This window comes from Vespa velutina, chromosome 16 (genome assembly GCF_912470025.1).
Source record: "Vespa velutina chromosome 16, iVesVel2.1, whole genome shotgun sequence".
In the NCBI taxonomy this organism is placed as follows: Eukaryota; Metazoa; Arthropoda; class Insecta; order Hymenoptera; family Vespidae; genus Vespa; species Vespa velutina.
In genome coordinates this window covers 692,327-712,902 of record NC_062203.1, presented here as the reverse complement: position 1 = coordinate 712,902, position 20,576 = coordinate 692,327, and the positions used below count along the sequence as shown (strand labels likewise).

General features: G+C 37.7%; 1 long non-coding RNA gene across 1 annotated transcript in view; it reads right to left on the bottom strand.

Moving 5' to 3' along the window:
* LOC124954764 overlaps positions 1-19,972 on the bottom strand; it is a 41,413-nt gene extending 21,441 nt beyond the window's left edge. Inside the window, exons 1-2 of the long non-coding RNA XR_007102649.1 lie at positions 19,640-19,972; positions 4,837-5,261 (exon numbers count right to left, since the gene is read on the bottom strand). This is a non-coding gene — a long non-coding RNA (uncharacterized LOC124954764). The remainder of the gene's footprint in view (positions 1-4,836; positions 5,262-19,639) is intronic.
* Positions 19,973-20,576: the final 604 nt, after the last annotated feature.

The window sequence follows — 20,576 nt, the reverse complement described above, 5'->3', positions numbered from 1 at the left end:
TTAATAATAAAAAAGAGACTTTATACGACATTGAAAACGAGGAGCGACGAGGAATTTGATCAGAATCGATCTTTAAGAAATATACAATTAGATCTTAATTAGCTGATAAATCATTCAAACCATCTCGTATCTTTTCTATTTATTTATTTATCTTTTTCCTTTTTGTTAACTATTAATTGACAAGCATATATGAACTTTATCAGTAATTTTTAGTGAGAAGACTGTCATTAGGAAAGGTACGATAACAACGTTACAAACGGGATAATCGTTGATTCTTTGCCATTAATTAATTAGTCTTTAGTCTGAAAGGCCTGGTCACTTGGTAAGCCAGTATACCAATGTGGGTGGTGGTTGAAGGAAAACGGGAGGACAACGTCGATGACACGACGATGACGATCGCTTTCTACGTGGTTTGCCTGTACGTTAAGTAAGCAACGTAACGTGGTAGAAATTAGTTCCCAGAAGGGATCGTTTTCGCGTGTCCACCCCTCATCAGAGACCGATGCGTGCTGCGACCTTATATTTTCAACACACGGCCTTCTCTTTAAAACTCCTCGTCTCATCTCTTCTCTCTCTCTCTCTCTTTCTCTATATATATATATATATATGTATGTACGTTATATCCAACTTACATTTATCCATAAACATCATGATATCCACGGGAAATAAAGAAAAATAAAAATATTAGATTATAATACAGTGGAAACATTTAATATTCTTTCCTTTAATAATAACAATATTATTTAATAATAAACGATAATCAAAGTTTAATAATAGTTACATTTATATAATTTTCAATTATATATGCACGGGTATAAGATAATAATTGGCTATATCTTATACGTGATAAAAAAGAAATTTTGGAAAATTTTAAAATCGATCGTGATATCGTAGAAGCGTTTAATTCTCTACGACAGCGGATCTCGATAATGACGACAGCGATCGGAATGGCTCGCTATGGATCGTTGCTCATATAGTAGTAATAGTACTAGTAGTAGTAGTAATAGTACTAGTAGTAGTAGTAGTAGTAGTAGTAGTATTAGTAGTAGGTCGATAGATGAGTTTGGATCGGGCACGGTGGTCATCGTGGAAGAGCTACAGGAAGAGGAAGAGGAAGAGGAGGAGGAAGAGGAAGAGGAGGAAGAGGTGGAGCGACAGAGCGTTGTTGGCGTTGTCTATGTCGTCGTTGTTGTCGTTTCTCCATCGAGAGAGGAATCCTCTTGGTTTGGCGAGGGGTGGTACGTCAAAAGGGCCACAATATATATGTCGGTGATGGTGGTGCCGTAACGCGAATCGGTGATATGGCGACGAAGGTAAGGTTTGGAGTGGGGGATGAGAGGTGTTACAGTGGTGGTGATGGTGATGGTCGTGGTGGCGGTGCTGATGGTGGGGGATGGTTACTGCAACGCTGTGCAACGCGTGCACAACGCATAACGTCAACAACAATAGATTATGCCCTAACGTTGAGCGAGTTCTCTCTCTCTCTCTCTCTCTCTCACTCTCTCTTTCTCTCTCTCTCTCTCTCTCTCTTTCTCCCTCTCTCTCTCTCTCTCTCTCTCTCTCTCTCTCTCTCTCTCTTGCGAGCTCTCAGCTAGGTATGTATGTATTGCCATGAGTATACGGCGTTCGAGCCCAAACATAAACGCCTGCTACTACTCCTCTACCTCTTCTGGTGAGGCCGTTCGAACGATCAAGTCCAATGAGATTCCATTGTCCGAAGTAATTAATATTGATTGCCACCTGGTTTTCAATTCTATCGTTCGATTATAATGAGTAGCAAAGGTAAACCGATCGGTCGCGAAAAAAATGTTTACTTATCTACGATAATAAATTAGCCCATTGGTTCTGCAAAGAACTGTTTACACGTCGTTCGACGTGATAAAAGAAAAAGAAAAAGAGAGAAAAAAAAAGAAAGGAAAGAAAAGAAAAAAAGAGTCGATCAAATTTCAAATTTGAACGAAGAAAGAAGCAATCTCTGGGTCTGTTAAAAGGGCCAAAAGAGAAGGGAAGGCGAACATTGTCATGTTAGTACATGCAGGAAATGAGGTGTACAAATAAATTAGGAAGTGGAATACGGTAGTTTACGTTATATTACATCCTCGCGAAAGGATAGAGAGGAACGGTGTGCGAGCCTCGAATGTCAGCAACTATGGAAACCGAATTCCATTCGGCGTCACTCAATATTCCATCGGAATAGAGACCTTCGGCAGGGCGACGGAGTCTTTTGTTTCACGATGCGGGCGGTACAGGTGGTACTGCCATCGAACGCTGATATATGTATATATGTATGTATACATATAGCTTGGTACAACCGACAAAGAGGTCCACGACGACGGTGCGTAATATCACGAAGGATGAGAGAAGAGAGGTTGAGGACTACGACGAGTAGGACGAGACGAACGGTCTCGTCGAAGGATCGTCGCCCTATAAGGGTAGTATCGTGTGTCCTATTGTCCGATCGATAAATCATCGAGTTCGAGACCGGACGCGACGACCACCGCGTCTTTTCTTCTCTCTCTCTCTCTCTCTTTCTCCATCTCTCTCTTTTTCTCTTCTTTTGTTCTACGCTCTGTTCTTTCTCTTTCGATTGGTGGATCGACGATGTCGATCCTCGAGCGATTGCCTTTGCCGATGATGAATCGTCTGTACCTCGACAACCTCCCACTTCTTTCTCTCTCTCTCTCTCTCTCTTTCTATCTATCTCTTTCTTATTCTTTCAAAGAAAAAAGAAAAGAAAAAGTTATACAGGTAAAAAGTCATCCTTTCGAATTATCGATCAACTTTTTCCTTCGTTCTTTTTACTTTTATCCATTGGCAAATTTCGACGTTACTCTTTTCACACGTTGATATCTAAATAAGTTTACTTAAGGTCCTTTTGGCACGTGCCATTATATTTATCTATCTAACAATCTATCGTGGTCTGTTGTACACCGTATAAGATTATTATTTGCGGATTTCCGCATAAGATTATTAATTTAATCTAAGTCTTGAATCTAACAATTGGACTCGGATCAACAACACACCACCAACACCATCGTCGTCGTCATAATCACCTGTTCTTTTTCCCTTTTCTCAAACACGAAGATTACGAGCAAGCTAAGGCGGAAATGCAAACGCGTGCTGCGAATGCGGTTAACGTAAGGCGATATCGAACATCTTTGGGATCCTCTTTCGTGCTTGGTAAAGCCGAGAGTGGAGAATGGCGATCGGTTAGATCGGCAAGGATCGCGACTCTATGCACATTGGAGTAATTCAATAGCGGTCGTGCGTTGGTTCGTCGATCGCGTAAGTAACCAACAAGCTAGCCAGTCGATGATCGGCAGACTGGCAGCGTTTGCTTATTTGTCTGCTTGTCTGCTTACTTGCCTTTTTGGTTGGTTCCTTGGTTGGTTCCTTGCTACTCCGTTACCGACCGATCGATCGACCGACCGACCGATCGACCGACCGACCGACCGACCGATCGACCAACCGATCGATCGATCGATCGACCGACCGCCCGGCCAGCTCGAATTAACTGGACTTTGGAATTTGGATCGGTTTACTTTAAACACCAGTGTGCTTCGTTAATAATCTTCCTTCCTTTGCTAGCGCTAGGGTGGTAAGAATTTTGCACGGAGAAGAACTCGAGAAGGTGACTGATGTAAAAAAAAAAAAAAAAGAAAACAAAAAAGAAAAAGACAAAATCCTACGATTCTATAATCCCTTCTTTTGTTTTTCGTCATTGAGAGAAAAAAGAAGAAAAAGAAAAAAGAACAATCTATAGTCCAATAATAAAGTTCAGTTCTTCTTCTTTACGCACAATATTGAGAAACTTCAAGTGTCATTTGCATTGTCACGTGACCTGCGTGAATGTAAAAAGAAAAGAAAAGATAAGAAAAGAAAAAGCATTTTTCTTGTCCATTAAATCTCTCTTTTCTTCGTCGTCGTCGTCGTCGTCGTCGTCGTCGTCGTTGTCGCCGTCGTCGACGAGGAGAACTTACGCGGGGTAAGTTCCGGGGTAAAAAGAAATTACCACGATTAATTAATTCGCCAAGTGGTCGTTGGACGGTCGCAAAAGAGAGAGAGATAAGCAATTGGAGGACGGCTCGCATGACGGAGGCGGCAACCGTCCCATAACTCGGCACTCTTTGCGCTCGGTAGTCGCGTTCGCGCGATATCGCACACGCGGTGGCTGCGATGCTACCACGCTGCTTCGAAGTCGAGTCGCACGCGTTTAGCATATAGAGTGCAACAATTAACTCGGCTTCCTAGGGCAAAATATACGTATATACATATATATATAAGTATATATAAATATATATATATATATATGTATATATATATATATATATATATATATATATAAATGTGAATGCATGTAGTATATAAAGGGTGACCCAATTTCTTTCTACGAACTTATGTACGCTGGTAAACGCTTCCCCAGGTTATGTAATTTTATTAATATTTTCAACTTTAATCGAGAGCTTGTTATTTTATTTATTCATTTTTGTTCGTTCCTTTATTTGTTTATTTATTTAATTTCTCTGTTTTTTCTTTTTCTTCTCTTCCCTTCAATTTTTTATCCAATTAAATAATTACAAAGAACATCGATCGTTTGTCTTGATCAATGAACGAACAATTATTATAACGATTTGAATATCATCAAGAATGATAATTACGAAATGATATCGATTTTGTTAGTATAATAGAGTCACCCAGTATATATATATATATTTTTTATATATATATATATATATATATATGAACCGAGGTTCCCACTTAATTCGCCTTTACTTTTATTGTCGTTCTCGTCTTAATAATCAGCATCGCGGGCAGATTAATGCGGCTGGTAATTACCAAGTTTCGGAGTCCCCTCTTCTTTCTCTTCTTCTTCAATGTCCAAGAAACCTGGTGGAGCTTCTTCTCCTTCTCTCTCTCTCTCTCTCTCCCTCTTCTTCTCTCTTTCTCTCTCCCTTTCTCTTAGATTGTTGTTGTCGCTGAACTTCCAGATGTCAGACGAAGTGCCTTCTCGCTCAGTTTTCTTCCTCGTCGTCGTCTTCCTCGTCCTCGTCGTCTTCGTCGAGTCCGTCGTCGTCGTGATTCCTCTTTCTCTGTCTTCCTTTTTCGGTTCGTTCTTCTTGTGGCCCCGAGCTATACCTTCTCGCTAAGCTCGATACCTGCCAGTCTCGTTTCGGTTTCTCTCCTTTTTAAACGAGAAACGTTTGCCAGGCGGCGTTAACCGCTCTCCTCCTCGATGATCGTCTCAGGGCAACGTCGTTAACCTGTGAGCACACGCGTACCTATATACCTTCTCTTTTGCGATGCATCCACCATACCACTATCTTCTCTCCTACTTATTTATTATACTCTGTGAAAGGTCAACTTAAATCTAAACTGCGGATCTGCATAGCTCGAAAAATTCAGAAATGCATATTCTTCATATCACTCTAAATGTATCATTATATTATTAATATATATATATATATATATATATATATATATATATATATATATATGTAAATAATATTTATTGTTTTGTTTTGAAAGATTTTGCTAATACTAATAATTTAAAAAAAGGCTATATATATATGTATGTGTATATATATATATATATATATATATATATATATATATATGTAAATAATATTTATCGTTTCGGTTTGAAATATATCACTAATATTAATAACTTAAAAAAAATATATATATATTTTAATAAGAGTGCTCTATATCGAAAAAGTCCCTTTAACTCGTGTCGTCGACTTTGTCGTTTTTTATATCATGATACCATGATGTATCATAAATATAAGTTGCCAAGCATAATCATAGAGTTATGATTTACGTTATCAGTATTATCGTGCCTCAAAACGCAATCTCCCACGACTTGTCTCGGGTATAATATTTGCGTTATCGCAAATTCTCTGTATTCACTCTCTCACCATGGTTTAATCACTGCTTTCGTATCTGTCATTTATCGTCAAAAATTAACTCTCGTTTTTTCTTCAAAACTCGTTGAATCGTTTAACATCGTAGTTCTCTTTTAGTTGTCAAATAATTGTTCATATATATATATATATATATAGACACACACAAACACACATAAAATATATCTTCTTTACGTACCTACTCTACAACTACTTTACAAAATGATTTAATTATAAACAGATCGAGTCTTTAAGCTTTTTCATTTTCTATTCTTTTTTCTTTTTTTTCCTTTTTCTTTCTTTCTTTTTTTTTTTCTTTTTTTATCACATTGTACTATTAATGATCGAACGAAGATGAAAGTTCTTCGCGATTTTCATGGTGAACGATGCGCCTTTTCGTTCGTGTGTTAGTTCTCTTCGATCTTGGCATTATTTTTCAAAATGAATCTCACCCTCTTTCTCTCTCTCTCTCTCTCTCTCTCTTTCTTTCTCTCTCTCTCTTTTCCTTCCAAGACAGAGCTCAGGTATACAGTTTGAAATGACTCGACGAGTCGGCAGGCCGGTAGGAGAGGCGACGAAAATGACGTTTCGTCCGTATCGAAGGAGCACAAAGGTATCGATAATGGAAGTGAAGGAAACAATGGCCCACCTTTCGAACGAAATATCAATTAAAATTGGGACGACTAAAATAAGAGCGACGGGAGACGCATTGTCCTGCCCTTTGTGCCGTTCGTTCGGGCGATCGAGGAAAGAAAGAAAGAAAGAAAGAAAGAAAGAAAGAAAGAAAGAAAGAAAGAAAGGAAGGAAGGAAGGAAGGAAGGAAAGAAAGAAGAAGAAGAAGAACAAGAAAAAAATGAAAAAGGATGATGAAGCAAAAGACGAAGAAATCAAGAAATAAAGAAATAAATAAATAAAGAAATAAAGAAAGAAAGAAAGAAAGAAAGAAAGAAAGAAAGATAGATAGATAGGTAGATAGATAGAAAGAGAAGGAAGTCTTGGCTACCGTCTTACGTCTCGTTCCGTTATTCACCCTGGCATGTAAATTAATTCTGCTCTTTCACGGAACGTTTTACGGCGCGGCTTTCATCTAGAGATTTTTTTTCGGTGAGCTAAAGAACGAAAGGGAGAGTATGTCCATTCTTTTGCGCGTGTGTGTATGTGAATATGCGTGTGTGTGTGTGTGTGTGTATGGTTCTATAGGAGAAGAAATAGAGAAAAAGAGATAGGAAAGACAGGAGAGAGAGAGAGAGAGAGAGGGAGAGAGAGAGAGAGAGAGAGAGAGAAAGTGTGTAACGAAGGAAGCATAGTGTCTCGAGAGGTCAACGAGACGATAAGTAAGCGAAGCTGGAGGTGGCAACCCCTTTCGTAAGGGGTTGGAGGAGTACTGGCTTGGGTGGTAGAGGGCAAAAGGCATTCTCCAAGACGAGTAACGACATTAGTCGCAACTAACTGGATAAAGTGCAAAGTAGATACCTACGAGAGGCCCCGTGTCCCGTAAGCCGAGTATTGTACTACAGGAAATACCGTTAACGGAGAGCCACGTTGACGATACTCCACGTTGTCCCGAGAAGAAGAAGAAGAAGAAGAAGAAGAAGAAGAAGAAGAAGAAGAAGAAGAAGAAGAAGAAGAGGAAGAAGATGAGGAAGATGAGGAAGAAGAAAAAAAAAGGAGAAGGTAGAGAAGGAAGCTGGATGTTTCGCTTTTTCTTTTGAACGATAGTTACAAAAAACAGAAAAAAACGAAAAAAAGAAAAAGAAAAGAAACGAGAAAAAAAATCTATACACCTACATACGTATGTACCTACGTATATATATATATATATATATATATATATATGTGTGTGTGTGTGTGTGTGTGTGTGTGTGTGTGCATGGTGTATATACTGGTAGTACGAGACTTGCCCTTTTCACTCGCCAGGAGAAGGTCTAATGGGTCGACGGGTCTTAAGGGCGATTTAAAAGGTTCTTAATGACATCCACTGGCCAACGAGGACGAGAGCTCGCCGGTTCTCGCCTAGCCAGCCATCGGGTTAAGGGGATGGGGGTGGGAGTGGGGGTGTAGGAGAGGGGTGGTCTCTTCTTCTCTACTTCCGAGGCTCTAATTTCATCCGAGTGGAAACCGAAGAAACAAGTGAATTAAGCTAGCCTACGTTTTACAGCGTGGGTGGGTACGTCTTATCTCTATGGAAAATAAGATTCTTGGCCACTGTTCTTCAAGATGACGATGAAAAAGGAAGAAAAAAAGAAAAAAGAAAAAAGTAACCTACCCTTTTATCTCATACTTTTTACGCGTACACACTTATATATCCCTAAGGGAACCGTGAAAGTAATTTAGAGATAATTTTTATTTCTTTTTTCTTTCTTTTTTTTTTCTTTTTTCTTTCCTTTTTTTTTTTTGGACGATATGAATTGGTCGATCTGTTAAAGTGTATTTGTAGATGGACGAAAATGAAAGATGATCACGTTCAGGGAAAATAAAGAGGTGAATTAAGAGAAGAAGGAGAAGGATAAGAAGGAGGAGGAACAAGAGGAGAAAGAGGAGGAAGATAAAGAAGTTTGAGGTGAAGGAAGCAAAGAGTAAAGCAGGTAGGATAATCTACATAGGCCGAGTCACCGGACGAACCTTACGCCCGACAAAGAGCATTCTCTTTCTCTTTCTTTCTCTCTTTTTATCCTTCTCTCTGTTTCTCTTTCATTTTTCTCTCATTTGAATATCTTCATTAATATCCTTGCAGCAGGAGAAGCAACAGAGAAAGAGCAGTGGCTTTTCGTTGCTCCTCCTTCCTTTTCTTCTTCTTCTTCTTCTTCTTCTCCTCCTTCTCTTACGTCCTCATCCTCATCCACATCCACATACTCATACACATCCTCATCCGCCACGATACATACATTACTCGACTTCTTGCCACCATTTAATCGATCTCGCTCCGTAAATTACGAAGGGCATCGACGATTTGTCGCTTCGTCTCGCATCTGCCTCGATAGAGATCCATACGAGATCCCTCTTGTAATGAGCTGTCCGTGTCGAAACGATCTACTCTATCTAGTCAATGATTTTAATCGATAACGATTCGATCGATTTGAAAAAAGTTACTACCAAAATTTTTTCCTCAATCTTCTCTCTGAAATTATATTTTTTTCTTTTCTCTCTCTCTCTCTCTCTCTCTCTCTTTTTCTTTCTTTTTCTTTTTTTGTACCAGATTAAATGATTTTATTCGTCTTCTTTTTTTATTTTTTTATTTTTTTTTTTTTTCATTTATATGCAACTCCACGTTGATGTTAGATCGTCGATTGTAAAATTCTTTGTTCGATCCCTCAAATCTTCGCGGGTCAAACTGGCCACGATCGGTCGATCTATCAAGTCTCGAACGATACGAGTAATTATTCGACTCTTAATTACTCTTACGCGTTGTAACGACTTGGGAGATTTCCTTACGAGCTCTAACGCGAGTAAGAAAGAGAGAAAGGAGGAAAAAGAGAGAGAGAGAGATAGAGAGATGAAAGAACGCTTGTGCATCTCCTGCGAGAAGGAGTGCTTCGAAACGATTCGTCTTGTTCCTCGAAAAGATTATACATATATATATATATATATATATATAGAGAGAGAGAGAGAGAGAGAGATTCCTTTTATTTTTATCCTCATTTAAATTCATTTTAACGTGGATGTATAGAAAAATTTGTCCAATAAATTAATCATTAATTTTCATCGATATGTACATAGTTACCTATCTCAGACACGACTTGATAAATATACATACATATATATATATATATATATATATATATAATCTTTCATTCTTTCATTCATTCTTTCTCTCTTTCTCTCTTTCCCTTTTGTTTGTTTTTTCAACAAAGAATTTCAAGGGAGAGTAATTTGGACCACCCATCACTGAAGAAACTAATCACAAGGGCATTTTGTTTTGCCGCTTTTTGCGCTCTGGAGATCCTCTCTCTCTCTCTCTCTCTCTCTCTCTCTTTTGACCTCCGCCATCATTGGTATCTACGTCTTCTTCTAGAGATATTACATGCATGTACGCATACATGTACCAAATCACGAAGGTGTACGTGTATCGATAGCTCTGGATCGGCTAAGAGCGATGAAGTTAAAAGGAACGAACTAAAGGAACGAAAGATAAAGATGAGAAAGAATAAAGAAAGGGTGGAAGGAAGGAAGGAAGGAAGGAAGGAAGAAAGAAAGAAAGAAAGAAAGAAAGAAAGAAAGAAAGAAAGAAAGAAAGGAAAGAAGGAAGGAAAGAAAGAGAAAGAGAAAGAGAGAGAGAGAGAGAGAGAGAGAGAGAGAGAGAGAGAGAGGAGTACCCGAAGGCTTGTGAGAGAAGCAGTCGGTCTGCAGACTGTTGGCCACGTAATAATCGCCCAACACTATTAAACTAAACCGGGAATAATATTATATTGAGCTATAGGATATACAGGGAAGGGATGGAGAGAAGGGGAGGGGGAGAAAGGTGCTGGCCGACGGGGTGGAATAGCGGATCGAGTGAGGTGAAAGAGGGGAGAAAAGGGGGGAACCGGAGAGAGAGAAAGAGAGAGAAAGACAGAAAGAGAGAGAGAGAGAGAGAGAGAGAGAGAGAGAGAGGCCATGGTGGTACCACAGGGCTTCTCAGAACTAAGTAGATTCGAATTTCGATACGGATGATCGGGCTGAATACAAATTACTCATATATGCCCCTCGTCCCTGGTAATCACACGGTGGCTGCTCCACCATGGTCCAAAGAAAAATGCTTCGCCGAGCGGCGAGTCTCTCCTTTTGTTATTTTCCTTTTTTGCACGATATTCTCTCTTCTCTTCTCCTCTCCTCTCCTCTGCTCTCCTCCCCGGCCGCCTCCACCGCATCGAACTCGATCTCCTTTCTCCTCTCTTATCCATTTTTTCCTCCTTCCTTCACCACCCCTCCTCCCACCCCCCTCCCCCTCCCCCTCCCACCACTATCTTTTTCTTCCTTCGTCCGTTCTGATTCTATCCTCTCGTCGTTGCGTCTTCTTTCAAATGTATGGATTCCTCAAAAAAAAAAAAAAAAAAAAAAGAAAAAAAAAGAAGAAGAAGAGAAGGGAAACGGAAAAAAAAGAACAAAAAAAAAAAAAAAGGAAAGAAGAAGAAAGGACAGAACGAAGACGACAACATTGCGGATTTTGTAATATCTCTCCTATATCGTCCTTCCTCTTTTCTATATCTTTTATTTGTTATCTTCTTTCCTTTTCTTTCTTTCTTACCTTTTTCTTCTTTTTCTTTTTTCCTTGATTTTATTTTTATCGATTTCTCGTAATCGGATGGATTTGGTTGTTCGCGAGTTCATACGTCTTCGGGAGAAATGTTACGATTACGATTGATACAATGTAGTTGTTCTCGATATAAAACGATATAAGGTATATACTACCGTAATTAATTTAAAGAGTTTTATCAATTTCTTCGTACAAATGGTCGGTCGTTCGATTGGTCGGTCGAACAATCAATCAATCGATCGGTTGGTCGGTCGGTCGATCGGTCGGACGGTCGGACGGGTGATCTCGCGAAGTAACGAAAAGATGGCCAGGACCAGGGCGTAGTCGTTCGCGCTTTAATTCTCGCTGAAGGGCCGTAGGGGCCCTTTCAGAGGATATGGGTAGTCGTGGCTGGCTAAACTCAAGTCCTGCCCCCAAAACCACCAGGAATCCAATCATAATTATTATTCGAGGCGAATCGATCGTGGCTCTCGATAGGATTGGCTCTTCAAGAGTGAAAGAAAGAGACAATAAGAGATAGATAGAAAGAAAGAGAAGAGAAAGAGAGAGAGAGAGAGAGAGAGAGAGAGACAGAGGGATAGAGAAAGAGAGAAGAAAATAGTCTATAAAGTTGGGTCTTAGAAGGATCTGCCAAGTGAACACGTGAACATACGCTAACGGCTTTGTACGGAGTGGTAGCCGCGCAACACTCGAAGCATAAATAATTAATAGTAGCCAGAGAGCCGCGAAGTGAGTCGACGGCTGTTTTGTGGTTCCGAGGCTCCGCCCAGCCCGACTACGGAGCTCCTCCCTGCAATGTGGAACTCGCCACGTGAAAGAGAAAGAGAGAGAGAGAGAGAGAGAGAGAGAGAGAGAGAGAGAGAGAGAGAAAGAAAGAAAGAGAGAGAGAGAGAGAAAGAGAGAGAGACCATCAAATGGAACAGCCAAGAAGAAGAAGACTAGTCTAGAGCTTATGGGGCAGCTTTGACTTATACCATATTCTTATTTTTCTTTTTTCTTTTTTTTCTTTTTCTTCTTTTTAACGATTGAAATATCAAGTATCATCTTAATCGCTAACGTCTGTTATTGGTGTCTTCTTCCCTCACTCCCATCATCGTCATCGACATTTTTTCTCTGTTCGTTCGATTGACAATAAAAGAAAAAGAACAAAAAAAGAAGTAAGAAGAAAGGGAAAAGGAAATAATAAAAATAGAAAGAAAGAAAGGAAAAATTTTTAATAGGACAATGAATAATAAACGATGTTCGATCGTGAGAGAATCTATGACGTTATCAAAATTTTTTCGCATGATTTTAAACGATATATGTATATCCGATAACGCGTGCCTCCAAGCTGGTCCATCTTCGTAAGATCTTGCTACGTCAGTAGATTCCGGCCCACCCTGGTGTCCTGTCGTAATTCGAGCAGGATTTCGTCGTATCTATGGGACATCTTTAGGAGTCTGAACGATCCGTGGTGACGTCTATGTAAAAGCATATCGAGCACGGATCAACGCCTCCTCGGCTGGTCCGATAATCGCAGCATCACTGGAATAATGCTCAAAAGAGAAGGAGAGAGAGAGAGAGAGAGAGAGAGAGAGAGAGAGAGAGAGAGACAAAAGCAGACGGAAGTTTCACAAGAAGGGGAGAAACTGACTTTGAGAGTTTGGGGGTGGCGAGGTTGCTGTGGTGGCACCCTTATGTCAAATCTCTCTCTCTCTCTCTCTCTCTCTCTCTTAGTCTCTCTTACTCTTTTTCTCGGTCCATGAAACTGGTCGACGAGGGCTGAACCGGCGATAAGGAGTCGTAAAAAATAATGACCGGAAAATTAATCGAACTCGACACGCTTGGTGCCGTCGCTTCGCGTAAGAATATTGTAACTTTCTCAAACGTATCATAGATATATTCTATACCTTACCTATGGTGATACGAATAAATGAATGAATAAATGAATGAATCAATGAATGAATCAATGAATGAACGAATGAATGAATGAATGAATGAACGAACGAATGAATGAATGAACGAACGAACGAACGAATGAATAAATGAATGAATGAATGAATCAATCAATCAATCAATCAATGAATGAATGAATGAAAAATTTTTCTTCGAATTCGTCCAAGACGATTCTTTTTTTATTTTCTTTTTTCCTCTTTTTTTTTCATTTCTCTTTTTAATTTTATTACGGAAAAGAAAAAAAAAACGAAAAGGGAATAAAAAAACGAAGACGTATGTATGTAAGATGAACGTTAAAATTCGGATTAATGTAATACATAACAACGATAGATATCGACAATGATTCGTATTGCGTATGTCGTCAGTAATAAGGAAAAGAAAAAAAGAAAAATAATAAAAAAGAATGAAAGAAGATGAAGAAGAAAAAGGAAAAAAGAAAAACAAGAAGGTGGAAAAGAAGCACGAAGCGTTCGTTTAAAACGTGTGATAGAGTTTTGTCGACGATCACACAGAACAGCACGCGAGAGACAACAACAAGTGCTCTTTAGAAACCGGCAAAGGTCGGAGCTAGGTGTCTTGGGTAAGGGTCGATCGGTGGGAGAAAAACGGAGAGAGAAAGGAAGAGAAGAGAGAGAAAGAGAGAGAGAGAGAGAGAGAGAGAAAGAAAGAGAGAACGGCACCTCTCTAGGAGCATTATTTCCTTCTCTCCCTGGTGCTCGCTCGAGCGCGAGAGAAGGTATTATCATTATCGGACGACGCGACGGAGGGACGCAACTCTGGAAGAAAGGGTTGAGTTTACACAAGAGTTACCGACGGTTCGACGCGAGCCGAAGTGCTTACTGAATCACTTAAATGATTAAGGAAAAGGATTGTTTGGATAGCGCTTTGAATCCAGGGCCATTTCATTCTTCAACGTTACCTCCTTTACTTATTCGTGAATCTTCTTTCTCTCTCACTCTCTTTCTCTTTCTCTTTCTCTCTTTCTGTTTCTCTTTCTCTTTCGCTCTAGCTCTCGCTTTTTCGTCGTGGCATCTTAAGGTAATCCGTTTTGTCAACGAATTCAAATCCTCCATCGCTCATTACCTTACCTCTTTCTTACCTCTTTTTATTATTCGTCTACGTTTTATTATTCGCACTTTAAAAGATCTTTCTTATATAATTATCTCTTATCGATAGTAAGAAAAGATACATAAGTAGATCGTTCTATCGATTTTTATTGATATTTTATTACATATTTAATATAAATAAAGTGGAATATATATATATATATACGTATATATTTATTACAATAATAATAAGACTAAATTTCTTTTTTTCCTTCTATAATTAACAAGATAGCAAACGTTTATTATTATTATTTGCAAATTTTTTAGTCAAGCAAACAACATTCGAATAATCGCAATTAACGTGTTAAGATAAGAAAATAAAGAGATAAAGAGAGAGAGAGAGAGAGAGAGAGAGAGAGAGAGAGAGAGACAGAGAGAGACAGAGAGAGACAGAGTGAGTGAGAGAAAGAAAGAAAGAAAGGATGATGTTACGCGTACAAGTCAGTGGTTATAGTCTTCGAGAGTCAGGCCTCCGAAACGACGGACATTAAAGCTATTAAGACAGCGAAGCTTCAGCGTGAAGAGATGACAGTGATAAACTCGGCCCTCTGACACGAAGAGGTATTTTTCCCGAAGAGAAATCTAACAGTAGAGTAGCGGATACCTCCTACTTACACCATTTTACGTACGTACGTACGTACGTACACAGACGTTTTTTTTTCTTTTTCTTCTTCTTCTTTATCCTTTCTTTTTCCTTTTCTTCTTTTCTTCCTTTTCTTTCCTTTTTCTTTTTTTTTCTCTTTTCCTTTTTCTTAAATCTCGTTAGAGGCGATAAGTATGCCCTTTTGAAAATAATTACGACTAAATTACATGGAAAGATTACGATCGTTCTACTAATTACATCGACAATAAACTCTGTTATTCTCTGTAAAACATTTTTACTCTATCATCAAAATCAATGACGAATAAGTCGGCATCCCTCTTTATTCTAGGTGGTCTTTACTAATTGAATAACACCTCTTTGTAATAATTGTTACGTTTACATTATAATTCGTAACCTTCTATATAAATGATTTGGTTGATTTTTAAAGAGTATATTTAACGCCATTTCAATTTGAAAACCACTGGCTTAGCGATACGAAAACTGAGAACAAGGTCTATAGTTACAATTTATTATAATATAATTATGGTATACTGAGAAGGATATGTCGATGGACCGAACGGATAGAACCTTCCTTTTCTTTCTCTCTCTCTCTCTCTCTCTCTCTCTCTCTCTCTCTCGCTCTTTCTCTTTGAAGGGGAAATAGCTGAGCAAATACGAAGTCACGAAGTCGTTCGGGATCATCTGATCGGCCGAGGACGGGTTCACCAATTCCTTCTTCTCAAAGTCACGCGTTCCCTTCGTCGAGTGAACGCGTTCGAAAGCTGGACCTCTCCTCCCTCTCCTCTTCTTCCTTCTCCCTCACCACCCCTCGACCCTTCTTCTCTCTCGCATGCCTGCATCGACAAAGGCGCTCGTGACAAAACACGACGGCGTATGGCGAGCCACGATGCCCGACGATCGTTACTCCAATTAACGATCGTTTTACTTCGACGATGAGCACGTCGTATGTGTATGTATCCCGTTTCTACGTGTGTACGTATATATGCATGTGCACGTGTGTGTGTGTGTATATGTATGTCTCTCTCTCTCTCTCTCTCTCTCTCTGTGTTTGTCCGTGTCTATCTAGCCTCAAGAGGATGAGTTTTATTCGTTCCGGTCCAATGTCTCTTTAATACGATTAAATTCATCCCTTTTTTTTCCCCCTTTATATAGATATCTTATCTCGATAATAAATTTTTTAAAACCGATATAATGAAACGTTGAAAATATATACTAGGCAATAATAAAGTTAAAAGATTCGATTGACATATATTTTATTAAAAAAAAAAAAAAAAAAAAAAAAAAAAAAAAAAAAATAGAAAAGAAAAACGATACGTTTAGTTTGTTTAGAGAGAGAGAGAGAGAGAGAGAGAGAGAGAGAGAGAGAGAGAGAGAGAGAGAGACAGAGAGAGAGAGAGAGAGAGAGAGAGAGAGATTGCTATAGCAGGCGCTAACGACGTCAGTGGGAAAGATCCATCCGAGATAAACTCAGCAGGTAACTAGCCTCCCTGCTGAATGATCCTTCTACCTTGTCTATCCATAACGCTTTGATTACTATGCCAGGAAATTGGGATTGTCGGATTTATGTTTACCAGACTCTCAACGCGCCGAACGTCGTGTAGATTTAATGGTAGACAAGCTGTGCCACGGATGAGAACGTTTTCCCTTATTCTTCTTCCCTTCGTTCTTTACAGTGAAATCTCTCGCGAATCAATCTGTTTATATTCTACCGTGCGTGAAATGCCCTTTGTATAATAGTTTGTTTCTGATTTTTGATAAGCCTCTTGGTTTTATTCTCTCTCTCTCTCTCTCTCTCTCTCTCTCTTTCTCTGTCTCTCTTTCTCTCTCTCTCTTTTCTTTTTACCCTTTATCTTACGTTACACCAAAAATTATCATTAATAAACATTAGAAATAATTTGTAACGTGTATTAGATATCAATCATGGATCTCAATCGAAATTAGAATTAAAAGTTTTATGTAGAGATACCATCATAATATATATATATATATATATATATATATATATAGATTGAAAGATTAATTAATGTTATTTATGTCGTAGTTATATAAAGTGAGATATAAAAATAACTGAAAAAAGAGAGAACAGGAAGAGAAAAAAAAATAAAAGCATTTTAAAATCCAAATCGATATATATTCACGATTAGGAAAATAATTATCGAAGCGTGAAAAGTTCGGCCATATCGAATTGTTCCTTTAGATATCTTGGATATGATATAACCATCACGTTATTTAAGTATACGTTTCAAATACATAAGTATAGATACATATACAGACGTTCAGGCGAACGTCGTGCGCGCGTTGTATCTTATTACCAGGTGAATCCTTTCAGCGGATAGATCTAGAGGAAACGATAGTGATTTCAGCTTGTTAGAACCTCCTTTAATTGCCTTTGGCTTTTCATCGTTCTTGCGTATACACGCTACGATATTGTCTTAACGCGCCACTGATATTTTATATGTGTATATATATATATGTATATATATATAGATATGTACATATAGATCATAGAAAATATTTCGTGCCTATTAACAATACAATGATTACAATTGAAACATTTCCAATAATTTATATAGAAATTAAAAATTACATTATTTTTTTCAATGCATATATAAAATTCGATCGATATTATTGTTGTTGTTGTTGTTGTTATTGTTCTCGTATAGACACCGATTACATAATAAACCGATCAAAACAAATAATTTGTAATCAATAAGATTATACGAATTTTGTACTTACGTACATGCATTGATGTATAATTACTTGATTTACAACTTTTAAGAATAGATGTACCGCAACGTAGACAATTGTATTATTTATATTTTCAATCGCGACGAACGTTTCGATCCTTCTCCATTCGTTCGTTTGCACGGCATGCTCTCTCTTTCTCTCTCTCCGAACGTTTTGCGACGTGTCATTTAATTTCCGCAATAACGCGTTTGTTTCCGATGAAAAACACAAAGTGGGTAGTAGGAGGGAACCGATGAGAGAAGAGACCATCCAGTGTGTATACCGAGGCAAGAGGGAAAATAAATGCGCATGTAGATATATGTATATATATATATATATATATATAAAAGAGAGAGATAGAGAAAATGTGTAGAGAGAATGTGAAAGAGAGAGAGAGAGAGAGGGATGAAGAGGGAGAGGGAAAGGGAGAGCCAGTAACAACGCAAGTTGGCTCGCGATTCGGCGGGCATTGTTTCCCTGGTACGCGGGTCCCAGTCGCAGCTAAATGCCGTGAAATTGTCATCCTACAGTCACAAAGGGAATTCGCTCTCGCAGCCGGTGAAATATAAACGCGTTTTTCCTCGGACAAACCAAGCTTTTCCAGCACGATTGTTATTTGGGCCGAATTATTGTTTACCTTCGCAGAAACACAGTATGTACTCGTTTCTATACCTCTACACACAATATGTATATATATATATATATATTCCTCTCCCTCTCTCTCTCTCTCTCTCTCTCTCTCTCTCTCTCTCTCTCGTGATAGCGTTGTTTAAATGTATTTTTTTATTCTTTCTTTCCGTTGTTTATTTCTTTTTTTAATATTTTTTTTTTTTTTCGTTTTCGGTCCATTTCCTTTTTACAGCAATACAGATTACATCTCGTATGTATATATATATATGTGTGTGTGTGTGTGTGTGTGTGTGTGTGTGTGTGTGTGTGTGTGTGTGTGTGTGTATTGGTATATATGTTTTACTCTCAACGTTGGGCTATCCATTCTCGTAGTATGGAATAAGCGTTGTAAATGGTCGACGCAACAACTATGATTTAAACGATATCGTCGATGAAAATCTACAATATACACCGTGCTCTCGTTATACGAGTGCGAATAATTATTTAAAAAATAATTGTTTTGCTTTGATGAAAAATACTTCCTATGGAAGTTGTCGTGTCTCTTTATCTCGATACTCGAATAAACGCTTAAATACGATCTATTACAAGAGAACAAATGTGTACAATCGATCTGTGTCAAGAGTTAAACTAAACGTAGACTCAGATCTCATTAAAACTATGTATACGTATTTTATATGTCGCGTATAATAATTTCATACAAATTTTATTATCGTTGATGAAAACGATCCTTCATGTGTATGTATGCACATGTACGTGTACTTGTATGTGTAACGTGGATGTACTTTCTAATACTTCTATAAACAAATTTATTTATTTTTATCTAATTATTAAAAGAAAAGGAAGAAAATAAAGCAAGGATGAATAATTATCGATTATTATGAAATTAGAACGATGATGAAAGAATAGGTTGAAACAAAGAATAATAGTAATATTTTTAACATACCGATGATATTCTTTATAATAAAATAATAGTACATATTTTATTTTCAAACGTACAATCGAATTTATTGATATCTGAATAATAGTTAAAATAAAGAGAGAGAGAGAGAGAGAGAGAGAAAACGGCGATTGATAATTATCGATAACTAATAAGGATGAAAATAGAACGACGAATAAGTATAGGCTATGAATTATTTATACGATAAACATCGAAACCTACTATAATATTAATATTTTATCTTTCATGATGACGATAATTAATTCTTTTTACTTTTTTTTATAAATAAAGTAATGTCTGAGCGTGTATAAATGTATTATTTGTAAATAAAGTCCTGTTTTCCATTAATGACGTTATACAATTAAAAGTTAAAAATAAATTAATTAACTCACGGTATATATATATATATATATATATATATATATATATATATATATGTATGTATTCTGATGCGTTACAAAAATATACAATCTATTTCTGTATTAACATCGACAACGTCATAGACGTAGAAAAACACATTGTAATATTAAAATTACAGTACAGTATTTTTAACAGGGAGCTGGTTACCTTTGTAATTAATTCCCTTGAAGTATTATACGATCGATGTCCACCAAATCACAAAGTATCGACATTAACGTTGCTTCAATGCTGACACACTTACGCTCACGTTGAGATCCAATAACCGACTGCTTAAGAGGTTACACGTATTTGTTTAGATGGAGAGTCACGGTCGTGTTTACATTTACGGCACATTATCTTCTTATACACGAGATATTTACATATTCCGAGACTCATAGAGAAAAATATTGGGTTTTATTATTATTGTTAGATTCGAGGAAATTCATTTATCCGTATATACGTATATATATAAATATATAATAATATCAATTGTTAATCAATTATTACATATTTAAATAACGTAAAATGATCTACGATATATATATATATATATATATATATATATATTATTTGGTACATGTACATATTTCTCATTCTATTGGAAATAATAAAACGTTTGGATTTTATTAATCTGATAAGTAAATTTATAAAAATAATAATGTTATGGAAAATCATAGTAAATAGAATTCATCGAATTAGTTACATTCGTAGCAATGCACGCGAACCTTTCAATCTCGATTCGCGTTGAGAACGGACGATCGATTAGGGAATTTCGAAGCCCGAGACGTCGTGTCCCTGGGGTCCGCTTAGGGTCCGCCCCCGTTTCCCCCAACTCGGAAATTCAACCGTGCGTGATCCGATCGAGTCTATACTTCCATCCCTTCTCTTTTTCTTTCTATCTTTTTCTCTTTCTCTCCCTCTCTCTCTCTCTATCTTCATTGACGTAATATTGGAAAATAATGCACCACCATATATCTCGACATACACCTAGTTATACGTACATGTGTCCGTACTTGTACATACACAAATATATATATATATATATATATATATATATATATATACACATCTGTATATACACACACATTTAAAAATCCCATGACCA